The sequence below is a fragment of the Colias philodice genome, chromosome 19 (assembly GCF_061535455.1).
Source record: "Colias philodice isolate Cphi_HAF_F1 chromosome 19, ilColPhil1 Martin Lab GWU primary, whole genome shotgun sequence".
Lineage (NCBI taxonomy): Eukaryota > Metazoa > Arthropoda > Insecta > Lepidoptera > Pieridae > Colias > Colias philodice.
The window spans coordinates 2583545-2589611 of NC_143104.1; positions in this window are offsets into that span (position 1 = coordinate 2583545).

The following is a 6067-nucleotide window of genomic DNA, read 5'->3' on the forward strand; positions in this document are numbered from 1 at the left end:
CATAGATATCAGATAACTTTACATAGTACCAACTTAACGGAAGAACGCAGTGTTACCATAACAAAATATAAACTATACGGCCTGTCATCCACTTTCACGAGTGACATATCTGAAGGGCAGCCAACATAAAAAGGCTGCATAACGATGACTGAAGAAATGTCAATATCCACACTCTACAATATGATGAAACTAGAAATGGATAAACAAGCTACGCTGATAAAGGATAATACAGAAAAAATTATGGTGACAATAGACGAAAAAATCAAACCATTAATTCAGGAAAATAAGATCCTAAAATTGGAAATCGAAGTACTTAATAAGAAAATAAACTCTCTAGAAAATGCAACCCGAAGGAACAACATTATAATTCATGGATTTAAAGAGACAGAAAAAAATTATACTGAATTATATAACAACTCTATAAGATTATTTGAAAACTTGGGAATAAAAATTGATAATTACGATATAAACAAATTACACAGAATTGGAAGACAAACGAATGGAAAAACAAGGCCTGTATTAATTACCCTCACAACATACAACAAAAAAATCGAGATTCTAAAAAATAAAAAGAAAATGTCACAACCAACATACATTACAGAGGATTTTTCTAAAGAAACTTTGCAGAAACGCAAAGAATTACAACAAGAACTTCACAGAGAAAAAGAAAAGGGAAATGATGTGTACATCAAAAACAACAAAGTTGTAATAAAATCAAAAGAGAATGAAAAAAGGAAAAGGGTGACATCACCATCACCCTCACAACAACATCAACAAGTGTCAGGAGATAAAAACAAAAATATAGTAGCCCCTGCAAAACTGCAAAGAACTGACCCATTCGCATACATGAGGTCTAGATCACATTCTTTGACTGAAACAACAAAACCAAAAGCATAGGAATCTCGAGACATCGGTAACCGGACAAAAACGACAATCACAAGCACAGAACATTTGGAAAAGGAAAATCGCCCCAACCCGGCTGGTCACCGTGGGGCAAGAGACCAATACCCCCTAGGATTGCCCCCTCCCAAAAAACACAACATACAGAAACAAGACAATACACACGAAAACAACGGAAAAGAAATAAATGTCATAAAAGACAAGAGAAATAGTATTTACATAGCAACGCTTAACACCAGGACTCTAAGAACAGACGAATCTTTACAAGAACTGGAATATGCCTTAGGTTTTATAAAGTGGGACATTATCGGTCTCAGCGAAGTGAGGAGAATGGGAGAAAAGATTGAACAACATGAAAACTACATATTATACCATATAGGAACCACACCAGGCCTACACGGTGTCGGTTTCCTTATTAAAAAATGCTACAGTCAATACATACAGTCCTTCAATGGAATATCAGAACGAATTGCACAACTAAATATCAACTTGCCTGGGTATGCAACTGTGTCAATAATTCAAGTATATGCACCGACAGAGCTGGCACCAAAAGATATAAAGGATAATTTCTATGAAGACCTAGACAAGACTCTGGCAGGTGCACACAAGGCAATCATACTGATGGGAGATTTCAATGGCCAGATTGGTAAAAGATTAGCAAACGAAAATAACACACTAGGCCAATTCAGCACAGGAAAAAGAAATGATAACGGACAAAGACTAGTACACCTGGCACAGGAACATAACCTTAGGATATTAAATAGTTTATATAAGAAAAACAAAAATAAAAAGTGGACCTGGATTTCTCCAGATGGGAACGTGAAAAATGAGATTGATTTCATACTGTCAAATAAACCTAAATTCTTCAAGGATATAACCACAATTAATAAGTTCAACTTTAACACTAATCATCGTATGGTAAGAGGAGCCATTTACCTGAATGAGATAAAAAAGAGGAGACAGTACACTAAGAAAGGAATTACACCAAGTCAAATCCCTCTCACCGTCCCAGAAAACTTGTTGACAACATTGAAAGAAAATTTACTGAATAACAACAAGAGCGAAAATATTCAAGAAAAATATAATATAATAGAAAAAGCGCTGAAAGAAATATCCAGAAAATTATATACCCTAAAAAACAAGAGAGATAAAATAGGAGACGAAGCAAGACATCTACTTGAGACCAGGAAAACTTTATTAAGAAATAAGAAACAAAATAGAACACAAATAACCCAGCTAAGTAAACAAATAAATGAAAAAATTAGGACTCATAGGAAACAAATTAGAAACAGAACTATCCAATTCCACATTGAAAAATCTGGAGGCATAAAGAAAGCTCTGAAAGAACTGAGAGAGAATACCTGTTGGATCCCATCCATCAAAAGCAAGACATCTAATAAGAAAGCAACAAAGCGACCCGAAATTATGGAAATAGCAACAACATTTTATAGTAAATTATATGATGATCCAGACTACACAAATACTCAATACCCACAGGAAGAAGACGAAGAAGCTACCCTCCCAATATTAGAATCAGAAGTAAGAACCGCAATACTGTCCCAGAAAAACTACAAAGCCCCCGGAGAGGACGGAATAGCAAACGAAATTTTGAAGAAATGCCTAGACTACATAATAAGTGATATTACCAATATATACAACGATATTCTGACTAAAGAAACAATACCGCAACAATGGACATCGTCAACCATCATATTGCTCCATAAGAAAGGCGACAGGGCAGAAATAAACAACTACAGACCGATCAGCCTGATCTCCAATTTATATAAGATATTTGCAAAGGTAATATTGAACAGAATTAGCTCAAAACTGGACGAAAATCAGCCGAGAGAACAGGCTGGATTCCGAAGCGACTTCTCAACAATGGATCACATTCATGTCGTCAAACAAATTATCCAAAAAAGCAATGAATACAGAAAAACATACTACTTGGCATTCGTAGATTACAGTAAGGCATTCGATTCTTTGAAACATTCACACATTTGGGACGCTCTACACTCACAAGGAGTGCAACAAAAATATATCAGGATAATAAGAAACATATACAAAGAATCAACGGCAAAAATTCAGACTGAAAGGAAAGGAGAGGCCTTTAAAATAAAAAAGGGAGTACGGCAAGGTGACCCCCTCTCACCAAAACTATTCTCATCTGTACTAGAACACATATTTCGTAATATTAACTGGGATGAGTATGGGATAAATGTAAATGGCAAAAAGCTCAACCACCTTAGGTTCGCCGACGACCTGATTCTGCTTAGCGAAAACCAAGAGGGCTTAAAAACTATGTTAACGCAATTAGACCGAGAGAGCAGAAAGGTGGGTCTGACTATGAATCTAGACAAAACAAAACTAATGACAAACAACATAAAAACACCTATACTGCTAGACTCAAATCAAATAGAATATGTCGATGAATATACATATTTAGGACAGATCATTGCACCGGAAAATCAAATGCAAAAAGAAATTAACATCAGAATAAATAAAGCTTGGAAAAGATTCTGGTCTCTAAAGGAAGTTATGAAGAATCCACATATGCCCCTTAAAGATAAGACTACAGTGTTCAACTCTTGCATACTACCAAGTTTAACCTATGGAGCACAAACCTGGGCCCTCACTAGCAAACAGAGTGGAGCACTCAGAGTGTGCCAAAACAAAATGGAGAGGAGCATCCTAAACCTCAAGCTAAGAGACAAAGTTAAACTTAAGAATATAAGAAGCAAGACAAAAGTTATGGATGTCACTTACACAGTGAAAAAGCTTAAATGGAACTGGGTAGGCCATATGATAAGGAACAATAAGGGAAAATGGACAAAAGATGTTACTGAATGGTATCCTCGGGATGGGAAAAGAAAGAAAGGAAGGCAAAAAACAAGATGGGAGGATGATATTAGGAAGGTAGCTGGAACAACATGGCAAAGAGAAGCCACAAATAGAGATAGATGGAAAAGCCTAGGGGAGGCCTATGCCAAAAGGCAAACTGATAATAAAGTTACCGATGTCGAAAATTAAAATGAATCAAATTATATTTATATTATTTAATTAAATATTAAATATTATTATTAATGATTAAAAGTGCATGTAATCTTACCATAATTGAAATAAAAATGAAATTACTAAATGTGCATGAAACCGATTGTATTAAAATAAATAGGAAAGACATTGTAATATATTGAAAATTATTTATTACAAGAGAGTATGTATAATGTAATGTATTAACTATGTATAATGTAATGTAATGTAATGATGTTATCAGTAATAAAGGCTATTTTTATTTATTTTATTTATTTTATTTATTTTAAATAAGTAGGTATGAAAGGTTCACTAAGCAGATAGTTAGGTACATAATATTGAAGTATGTTTTCGACCTACCTTCCTATTACCTACCTACCTATTCGTATCGATATAATAAGCTTAAAAGTATCATACTTTCTTCTATCTAATTTAACACATAAACCATGAGTTCCCTTGGTTTTTCCAGTACCACATTTTAAAAGTCAGTTATATCTGAGTAACAATATATTGTTTATCCATTGCAAAAACTACAAACACAATCGTGAATGTGATACAATAACATATGAATCATGTCAAACGTACCTCCAAATCCTCGTATTTGCTTTTATTTCAATATTGCAACTTCGACATGTGAGAAATATGAAAACAAAATTTAGATAGCACTCCACCGTATTGTTCAAATATCGTTCCACTCTAATCAATCAAACAAATACAAGCAACAATTGAGTTTTAAGACAAAAAATATGGAATTTTTTTGGTGGCTTTCTGAATTTTCGAAGTGGGGAAGCGTGGGTGCTTTCTTTTGTATTTGTTACTGTTTCTGTTACTGTTTGTTGTGGATTTAACTTAACCAACAAGGTATTTAATTAATGGTAATTGATCTTATTTAAATCTTACTTTTTCACTTCAATAATTTTTTTTTTCTAACATATTATGTTGACTGCATAAAACAATTAGCTATTCATGTAGCATGCTCCTTCTAAAACATTGATTTTACTTTTCAATAAGTTAACAGGCTTAAAGACCTCGCTCGGATTTTGTTTTCTGGACATTAGGGGCACATGTATGTCTTCATTTGTTATTGATTGATTAATTAAGATGAATATACTTACTGGTACTTGTCAATTAAGAAGGGACGTTTCACTGATTGTTAAATTGACATTTGACACAAATTTAAGGATTGAAAATGGACCAAAATCGTTAAGAATTTTAGAAAATGGGTGTTTGCAAAATTTTCTTCAAATGTATTATTTAATCTGTGGTACAAAAAAAAATTATTAATTTTTATAATAAAAACATAATTTTATTTGGTCAGAGCAAAGAGTTTGATAAACAGAAATTATATCGGACTTTTCCAATGCACCAACCCGAATGAATGTGCCCTTTCGATACAATACAATTTGTTGATATGTTAGTTTGCTATACTAATTTTAGTAGGATTAAAAAAAATATAAAGACTGAAAATCTGACGTATTTGCGCTATCGCACAATACCAATTTTCATTACAGTAAGTATCTAATAATAACATAATTATGTTACCATACTTTATCAAATACTAGAGGTCCGCCCCGGCTTCGCCCGTGGTACATATTTCGCAATAAAAGGTAGCCTATGTCCTTTCTCGGGTATCAAAATATCTCCATACCAAATTTCATGCAAATTGGTTCAGTAGTTTAGGCGTGATTGAGTAACAGACAGACAGACAGAGTTACTTTCGCATTTATAATATTAAGTATGGATTCAAACTTAGTAATTTCATCGTAGGTAACTCTACCGTTCAGCGTCGCAGGGGCAGGATTCGAACCGCCATCTTGAGCTTTTATTTCATTTTAGTATTCATGAATGTTTAACTTTATAAAAAGGGTAAGGGTAAAGAAAAAGAAATCACAATTAAAAATTTATTGCAATAGCAGGTACATATAAAGTAGGTCGTCCATAAAAATAAAATGTGTGCGTGTACTAGTGGACACACGTAAGAAGTCAAACTTCTTTATGACCTTATTTTTCAAAAAATAATTTACTATATGCAACTTTACAAAAGAACGTCGAATCAAAGATGGCGCGTAACGGAAAAATGTCACGCGTAACAAAAAAATGTTACACTAATTTTTTTTCCAACCCCGATAAAGAAGTT